The sequence below is a fragment of the Durio zibethinus genome, chromosome 27, assembly GCF_047325235.1.
Source record: "Durio zibethinus cultivar Kanyao isolate XHJ-2024 chromosome 27, ASM4732523v1, whole genome shotgun sequence".
Lineage (NCBI taxonomy): Eukaryota > Viridiplantae > Streptophyta > Magnoliopsida > Malvales > Malvaceae > Durio > Durio zibethinus.
In genome coordinates, this window is record NC_143188.1 from 15140381 (window position 1) to 15150669 (window position 10289).

At 24.8% G+C, this 10289-nt stretch overlaps 1 long non-coding RNA gene across 1 annotated transcript; it reads left to right on the top strand.

Annotated features, from left to right (window-relative positions):
• The first annotated feature begins 135 nt into the window (after window positions 1-135).
• Window positions 136-2523, top strand: LOC149511014 (uncharacterized). The gene is made up of 2 exons (XR_016334514.1): window positions 136-264; window positions 359-2523. It is a non-coding gene; the product is annotated as an uncharacterized LOC149511014 (long non-coding RNA).
• Window positions 2524-10289: the final 7766 nt, after the last annotated feature.

A 10289-nucleotide genomic window follows, 5' to 3' on the forward strand; every position in this document is an offset into this window, starting at 1 on the left:
TATTGATAAGCCTATTGGGTCAAAAGACCTGGTTTTTTTACATGGGCTCGGCCCATTAATACCGAATCGGGCTTCCCTTGACTTCTTGCACTAAAAATACAATGATGGGTTCCGAATTTGGCAATTGTTGTGAATCATAAAGTGATTGAAGAAAAATACGCAAAGCAATTAACTGAGAAAAGCAAAATTAAAAGAAAATGTTGTCAAAAGGGTTTAAAGTTAGGGCGTTTTAATCAAATTTTCCTCTCCTTTTTCATTTTCCTGGTAAAAACTTCCTCATGCCCAGTTTTATTTTCAATCTTAATTTTTTTTTTACTGTAAAAATTTTTTTAATTGATTTTATCTCCTATTTTTACAGTGACACTGTAATTCGAGAGCTGGAGTAATTGCAGCTAATTTTTGGAACCCCATATTGGCAAAGGCAGAGTATTTGATTTTTTTTTTTTAATTTCTTTTTTCTTTGATCTTTTTTAGGCTTTCACTGTGCAGAAAGATTCTATTTTTTGCTAAGCATAATTTTTTTTTCTTATTTGTGTTTCTCAGGCTTTATTGTATATTGGTTCTGTTCTGTTTTACCCATATTTCATTTATTTTTATGATTTAAATTGAGCTACTATGTGAAAAGGAATATCGAGTATTGCCAAGAAGTATTTTCTTTGACTATTACTGTACATAATTGTCAATTTTGTCATTCGATTGCTAGCTGTTAAATTTGCTGCAAAAGAATGATTATTGCAGTTTGAATCTCTTGCTATTATGGGGAAGAATGGGAGGGTGGTTGAAAAAGGGAAATAAAAATAAAATGAAATAGTTGGGTGGAAAGTGTTACCTTTTATGGAGTTCTACTTCTAGCTTGCAATCATCATTTGTTTAATTGTATATTTTGCATTTTCCAACAATTGAATGGAGCGAGTTTTTGGGATTTGCATTTCTTTGCTTTCAAGTATCTTGGTCTAGATAAGTTCCGTCTGTGTTTTCTGTTTTCAAAATAAATTAATATATGACCTAAAAGGTTCTTGATGCAAGTTGGGAATTGAATGTTTATCTGAAAAGGTGTTTAAATTCTGATCTTTTCTTTGTGGCATCCATATTCTGCAAAGATCTTTTGCCCTGTCTTTGTTCACCTCCTAGGTCTCGGTATTTTATCGGTTTGCTTATGGTAGAATTTGATCTTCTTCTCGCCCATTTTACCTTTGCCCCCACTATTCCTCTCCTTCCTCTTTAGCCTTTGAAATTGCATTTTAGAGCGTTGGTTGTTATAGTGGATTACAAGCATACTTAACACCATGTTCAAGCTGCTGATTTTTAGGTTCAACTTTCAAGTGTTAAAGTTTTATTAAAGTTTTGATTTCTTGTGTAAGTCTTGTTTTACCCCCTTTTTTAGAGGGAGAGGGGGTTTGGGAGAGATAAAAATAGCACTTATTTTAGTGTATATGGATGTATGTATGTCTGTATATGGTATACATAAACATAGGTTTAAAAAATATGCTACATAGGATGTTTCTATAAAAAATTGTGTAATTGCGAAATAAAATGTAAATTTCAAGTACTGTGCATACATAAATCATTTCTAAAAAGTTTCTAAAAATTAAATTCAATAAAATTAGAGTATAACTTAATGACCAGAAACAAATAAAACTAAAAAGGGAACCACCAAGAACATAAAATTACTTGTGCAAAATTGATGCATTAGCAAACCATATGAAATTCGTAGTTGTTTTGCCTTATTTAGAGTCTGTTTGATTGGGTTTTTGCTATTTGCTTTTTGCTTCCGAAAGTAAAAAAGCAAAAATTGCATTTCCATAAGCAATAAAATTGTGAAGAGTTATACACAAAATATGTAAATTTTTTATGATTAACAACATGATTCTACTTCTATGTATACTAATTGTGTTATAATTGATATTATATTTTAATTATTTTTTCTGTTTACATCAGTTATGATATATATATTTTTTACCTTTTGCTTTTCCTTTCTAGTAAAATATATACGTTTTATTCATGTTCATAGGGAACTTACCAGACTTCTTGACCGTGTTCTAGAAATGCCAGTATGTATCGAGTTTGCTTTGAATATGGCAGCTAACAACATCAGTGAATCTTAGGTTTGTTGATGCAAATGATGGCTAATAGATTCACTTGAAGCCTACTTATCTAAAGATTTTCAGATTTTTGAAGGATGAAATACAGAGGTGGTGCTGATGTTAATAATATTGGACATTGAACACTGTCAAACAACATAGAGGTGGAAATATACCGACTTTTTAAGGTTTCAGGGTTGGTTTTATTTTTTGACTTCATTCTACTTCTTTTTTTTTTGGAAAGATATATACCAACATCTTATGTAAATATGCAACTTGATGTAGATAATTTGTAATTTTGGAGAAGAGAGAGAAGGAATGAAATTGAGAAGATAGCGATTTTTCTTTGAAATTTTGCCATAATGTAAAGGTGTTCTAGTCAGATTTTCTTGATGTTATGATGCTTAAGAAATCCAGATGCTACTGATATCTTGCCCCAAAATAGTTCATTCTTCAACTCAATCTATTTCATCTGGTTTGTTTATGGGAATAAAAGCATTTTCATTATTGGTTGCAAAATTTTCATTCATTTTACCTTCAAATTTGTCAAACAATTAAATTATTAATTGACTTGGTTAGTATTTGTTGCATCATATAACTTGGAAAAAGCAATCAGTTAGTGGAGTTTTTAGATTATACAAGTCAGAGGGCTGTCACAAACCCTTTTACAAATATATTAAAAAATTATATTAAAAAAATTAAGATATGTGATAATTTTTTAATATTGTTTATAAAATTTAAAAGTTCTATTAAACATATGTGAAGAAATCAAAATATATAAAAATTATTTCATATATATGAAATTTGCAAAAGAAGAATATTGTCTTTTTTTTTTTATTATGTGAGGTTGTTAGGATTTAGACTTAAAATATTGAAACTAAGAGTTTTGTATTTTACTAACAAATTACATGATTATTGATTTATTGAATTTTTAAATCAAAGGATCTCTTTAAAATATATTAGCAATAAAAAACTAAAAAGATGCATATACAATGAAATCTAATAGTACACTAAGAACAAAAGCATGAGAAACAAGTTGCTTAATCAACAAATTGATTGGCCAAAAAAATCAACGAATTGAAAACTTGTTTCTTATTTTTGCTCAAAAGTTTGAAAAAAAAATCTAAAGAACACATTCATTCCTACTTCTCAAACTTGTCTATTTTGGAAATTGTGATTTTGTAATGGTGGAATAAGAAAGAAAAAGATAGATCCTATCGAATGCATGGGTCTAAATCATAGTCCTTGCTTCATACTTAGTCTTGGCATTGCTTCCATTTTTTCTTCAAAAAAAAAAATGATGTTAGCAATTGCTTCAATCTAAATCATTGAAAAGGCTAAAATATAACAATATTAATTAATATACTTACTATTCTTAGTCTGCCAATTTAATTGGAAGACAAAAGACAACCATTATTGAGAAAATTATTATTTTTGTCTTTTTTAAAAGATAGACTTACTTAAACAAACTACTAAAAAAAATTATTTTTCACAGAGTAACGATGGGGCAAGAAGACTTAGACATTTGCATGATGGGAAGACTTAAAAGTATAAAGTAAAGACAAGACTAAAAACCAATAAAAAAAATCTCATACTATCATTTTCTTTGTTAATCCAAAATTAGAATATCAATTTTTTTGTAAAGTATAATTTTGTGATGGGTAATTCTAAACCATCATTTTTTCTCTACATCCACCTTGTTCAAAAATTTTTTAAGTGAAATTACTTATTCACTCATTTTGTGTTAATTTTAAAACTTCTAAATATGCATTTTTGATAAGTTATATAACTTACAAAATTTTCATATCCGGTAAATTAGAAAAAGTTACATTCAAGTTTGAAAAAAAAATAGTTAAAAGAAGATATCTTATAAAAAGTATGAGATTTTAATACTATTTATAAAATTTAAAAATTCTATTAATCATATGTGAAGAAATTAAAATACATGTAAATTATTTTGTATACATGAAATTTTTTCATTTGAAGATTGTATTTTTTTTTTTTAATTTTTTTTAGCAAGATCGTCAAGATTTGAATTTTAAACTACTAAAACTAAGAATTTAGCATTTTACTAATAGACTATATGGTTATTAGCTTATTGAATTTTTAAATTAAAGGATATCTTTAAAATGTATTAACAATAAAAAACAAAAAAAATGCACATACCATAAAATCTAATAGTACATTAGGATCAAAAACATAAGAAAGAAGTTGCTTAATCAACAAATTGATTGGCAAAAAAAAAATCAACAAATTAAAAATCTGTGTTTTATTTTTGTTGAAAGGTTTGAAAAGAAAATCTACATAATATATTCATTCTCACTTCTCAAACTTGTCTATTTTGAAAATTATGATTTTATAATGGTGGAATAAGAAAGAAAATGATAGATATTATGGGAATGTATTGGTCCAAGTGTTAGTCTTTGCTCTATACTTAGTTTTGGCATCAAGCATACAAATGTGTCAATATTTTTGCCCCCATCTTTACTTCACAAAAATAATCTTAGCAGTTGCTTCAGTCTAAGTCATTAAAAAGATTAAAATATAAACAATAATAATTAATATACTTAAAATCCATCCCTTGTGTGTCAATTTAACTAGAAGCCAAAAGACAACTTTCATTGAGAAAATTGTTGTTTTTTTCTTTTTTGTCTTTTTTAAAAGTAGACTTGACTTAAGCAAATTGCTAAGAAAATTATTTTCACAAAGTAATGATGGGGCAAGAAGACTTAGACATTTGCATGATGGGAAGACTTAAAAGTATAAAACAAAGAAAAGATTAAATACCAATAAAAAGATCTCATACTATCATTTTTTTTGTGAGTCCAAAATTAAAATATTAATTTTTTTATAAAGTATTATTTTGTGATGGGTGATTCTAAATATACCATCATTTTTTCTCTATATCAATTTTTTTTTAATTTTTAAGTGAAATTACTTATTTACCCATCTTGTTTTAATTTTAAAGCATCTAGATATAACTTATTGGATTTTCATATCCGGGAAGTTAAAAAAAAGTTACATTTAGGTTTGGAAAAAAAATAATTAAGAGAAAATATATTGCATAAAGTATGAGATTCTAATACCATTTATAAAATTTAAAATCTCTATTAATCATAAATGATGAAATTGAAATATATATATATATATATATATAAATTATCTCGTATACATGAAATTTGTGAAAATAGAAAATTGTCCTTTTATTTGTATGTGAGGTTATTAGGATTTGAACTTTAAACTATTGAAATTAAGAGTTCAACATTTTACTAACAAACTACATGGTTATTTGCTCATTTAATTTTAAATAAAAAAATCTCTTTAAAATATATTAATAATAAAAAACTAAAAAATAAAAAATGCACATACCATGAAATCTAGTAGTACATTAGGAACAAAAGCATGAGAAAGAAGTTGCTTAATTAACAAATTGATTAGAAAAAAAAATCAACAAATTAAAAACCTGTCTTTTATTTTTGCTAAAAAGTTTGAAAAAAAAAAATCTAAAGAACACATTCACTCCCATTTCTCAAACTTGTCTATTTTGGAAATTGAAATTTTATAATGGTGGAATGAGAAAGAAAAAGATAGATCCCATCAGAATGCATGGGTTTAAATCATAGTCTTTGCTTCATACTTAGTCTTGGCATTAATCATGCAAATGTGTCAATCTTTTCACCCCCATTTTTACTTTAAAAAAATAATGATGTTAGCAATTGCTTCGGTCTAAGTTATTGAAAAGACTAAAATATAACAATATTAATTAATATAATTAAAATCCATTCCTGATCTGCCAATTTAATTGGTAGACAAAAGACACCCATCATTGAGAAAATTATTTTTTTTTTGTTTTTTTAAAAGATAGACTTGACTTAAGCAAACTGCTAAGAAGATTATTTTTCACGAAGTAATGATGGGGTAAGAAGACTTAGACATTTGCATGATGGGAAGACTTAAAAATATAAAGTAAAGAAAAGACTAAATACCAATATAAAAAATCTCATACTATCATTTTCTTTGTTAGTCCAAAATTAGAATATCAATTTTGTTTGAAAAGTATAATTTTGTGGTGGGTGATTCTAAATATACCATCATTTTTTCTCTACATCCACCTTTTTTAAAAAATTTTTAAGTGAAATTACCTATTTGCTCATCTTGTTTTAATTTTAAAACTTCTAAATATGGATTTCTGATGAGTTATGTAACTTATAGAATTTTCATATCTAGTAAGTTAGAAAAAGTTACATTTAGGTTTGAGAAAAAATAGTTAAGAGAAAATATCTTATAAAAAGTATGAGATTTTAATACTATTTATAAAATTAAAAACTTTATTAATCATATGTGAAGAAATTAAAATATATACATAAATTATCTTGTATACATTAAATTTTTTTCATTTGAAGATTGTCTTTTTTTTTTTTAATTTTTTTTTATAATGAAATTGTCAGGATTTGAATTTTAAACTATTGAAACTAAGAGTTTAGCATTTTACTAATAAACTATATGGTTATTAGCTTATTGAATTTTTAAATCAGAGGATCTCTTTAAAATATATTAATAATAAAAAACTAAAAAAATGCACATACCATGAAATTTAATAGTACATTAGGAACAAAAGCATGATAAAGAAGTTGCTTAATCAATAAATTGATTGGTAAAAAAAAAAATCAACAAATTAAAAACCTTTGTTTTATTTTTTTTGAAAGGTTTGAAAAAAAATCTACAAAATATATTCATTCTCACTTTTCAAACTTGTCTATTTTGAAAATTGTGATTTTATAATGGTGGAATAAGAAAGAAAATGATAGATACTATGGGAATGTATTGGTCCAAGTGTTAGTCTTTGCTCTACACTTAGTTTTGGCATCAAGCATGCAAATGTATCAATCGTTTTTACCCCATCTTTACTTCACAAAAATAATCTTAGTAGTTGCTTCAGTTTAAGTCATTAAAAAGACTAAAATATAACAATAATAATTAATATACTTAAAATCCATTCCTTGTGTGCCAATTTAACTAGAAGACAAAAGATAACTTTCATTGAGAAAATTATTTTTTTTTTGTCTTTTTTAAAAGGCAGACTTGACTTAAGCAAATTGATAAGAAGATTATTTTCACATAGTAATGATGCGGCAAGAAGACTTAGACATTTGCATGATGGGAAGATTTAAAAGTATAAAACAAAGAAAAGCTTAAATACCAATAAAAAGATCTCATACTATCATTTTCTTTATGAGTCCAAAATTAAAATGTCAATTTTTTTTATAAAGTATAATTTGGTGATGGGTGATTCTAAATATATCATCATTTTTTTTTATTTTTAAGTAAAATTACTTATTTACCTATCTCATTTTAATTTTAAAGCATCTAGATAAAATTTATTGGATTTTCATATATGGTAAGTTAGAAGTTACATTTAGGTTTGCAAAAAAAATAGTTAAGAGAAAATGTCCTGCATAAAGTATGAGATTCTAATACCATTTATAAAATTTAAAATCTTTATTAATCATACATGATGAAACCCAAGTATATATATATATATATATATATATATATATAAATTATCTCGTATACATGAAATTTTTGAAATTAGAAAATTATCCTTTTTTTTTGTATGTGAGGTTATTAGGATTTAAATTTTAAACTATTGAAATTAAGAGCTAAACATTTTACTAACAAACTACATGGTTATTTGTTCATTTAATTTTAAATTAGAGAATCTTTTTAAAATATATTAACAATTAAAAACTAAAAAATAAAAAAAATGCACATACCATGAGATTTAATAGTACATTAGGAACAAAAGCATGAGAAAGAAGTTGCTTAATCAACAAATTGATTGGCAAAAAAAAAAAAAAAATTAAAACTTGTCTTTTATTTTTGTTGAAAAGTTTGAAAAAAAAAAATCTAAAGAAACATTCATTCCCACTTGTCAAACTTGTCTATTTTGAAAATTGTGATTTTATAATGATGGAATAAGAAAGAAAATGATAGATAGTATAGGAATGCATTGGTCTAAATCATAGTCTTTGCTTTATACTTAGCCTTGGCATCAAACACGCAAATGTGTTAGTCTTTTTGCCTCCATCTTTACTTCACAAAAATAATAATTTTAACAATTGCTTCAGTCTAAATCATTAAAAAGACTAAAGTATAACAATAATAATTAATATACTTAAAATCCTTTCATAGTCTCCTAATTTAATTAAAAAACAAAAGACAACCACCATTAAAAAAATTGTTATGTTTTTTTATCTTTTTTAAGAGACAAACTTGATTTAAGTAAATTGCTAAGAAGATTATTCTTTACAGAGTAATGATGGGGCAAGAAGACTTAGACATTTGCATGATGGGAAGGCCTAAAAGTATAAAGTAAAGAAAAGACTAAATACCAATAAAAAAATCTCATACTATCATTTTTTTTTTAGTCCAAAATTAGAATATCAATTTTTTTATGAAGTATAATTTTGTGATGGATGATTCTAAATACACCATCATATTTTTCTTTATGTCCACTCTTTTTTTTTTTTAACTTTTAAGTGAAATTACTTATCTACTCATCTCATTTTAATTTTAAAGCTTCTAGATATGTATTTCTTAAGTTATATAACTTAATGAATTTTCATATCTGATAAATTGAAAAATGTTACATTTAGGTTTGAAAAAAATAGTTAAAAAAAATCTTATAGAAAGTGTGGGATTTAATAATGTTTATAAAATTTAAAACTCTATATAAATTATCTTGTATACAAGAAATTTTTTAAATTAGAAGATTTTTTTTAATATGAGGTTGCTAGGGTTTAAACTTTAAACTATTAAAACTAAGAGTTAAGCATTTATTAACAGATTATATGGTTATTGGCTCATTGAATTTTTAAATAAGAGGATCTCTTTAAAATATATTAACAATAACAACTAAAAAAAAAATGCACATACTCTGAAATCAAATAATACATTAGGAACAAAAGCATGAAAAAGAAGTTGCTTAATCAACAAATTAATTGGCCAAAAAAATCAACAAATTAAAAACTCGTGTTTTACTTTTGCTAAAAAGTTTGAAAAAAAAAATCTACAGAACATATTCATTCTCACTGAACATATTCATTCTCACTTATCAAACTTGTCTATTTTGAAAATTGTAATTTTTTAATAGTGGAATAAGAAACAAAATGATAGATACTATAGGAATGTATTGGTTTAAGTCTTAGACTCTGCTTTATACTTAGTTTTGGCAACAAGCATGCAAATGTGTTAGTTTTTTTATGCCCATCCTTACTTTACAAAAATAATAATCTTAGCAATTGCTCCAATCTAAGTCATTAAAAAGACTAAAATATAACAATAATAATTAATATACTTAAAATCCATTTTTAGTGTACCAATTTAACTGGAAGACAAAAGACAATCTCCATTGAGAAAATTGCTATGTTTTTTTTTATCTTTTTTAAAAGACAAACTTGACTTAAGCAAATTATTAAGAATATTATTTTTCACAGAGTAATAATGGGAAAGAAAACTTAATAGTTGCATGATGGGAAGACTTAAAAGTATAAAGCAAAGAAAAAACTAAACACCAATAAAAAATCTCATACTATCATTTTCTTTGTGATTCCAAAATTAGAATATCAATTTTTTTATAAAGTATAATTTTGTGATGGGTGATTCTAGATACACCATCATTTTTTTTCTCTACATTTACTTTTTTTTTAAAAAATTTTTTAAGTGATATTACTTATTTACCCATCTTGTTTTAATTTTAGAACTTTTGAATATACATTTTTGATAAGTTATATAACTTACTGGATTTTCATTTCTGATAAGTTAAAAAAGATAAATTTGGTTTGGAAAAAAATAGTTAAAAGAAAATATGTTACAAAAGTATGAGATGCTAATATCATTTATAAAATTTAAAAACTCTATTAATTGTATGTGAAGAAATTGAAATATAAAAAATTATCTCGTATGCATGAAATTTGTGAAACTAGAAGATTGTTTTTTTTTTAATGTGAGATTGTCAAAATTTGAACTTTAAACTATTGAAACTAAAAGTTTAGTATTTTACTAATAGACTACATAGTTATTGGATCATTGAAATTTTAAACTAGAGGATCTCTTTAAAATATATTAATCATAAAAAATTGAAGCAATAAAAAATGCACATACCATGAAATCTAATAGTACATTAGGAACAAAATAATGAGAAAAGAT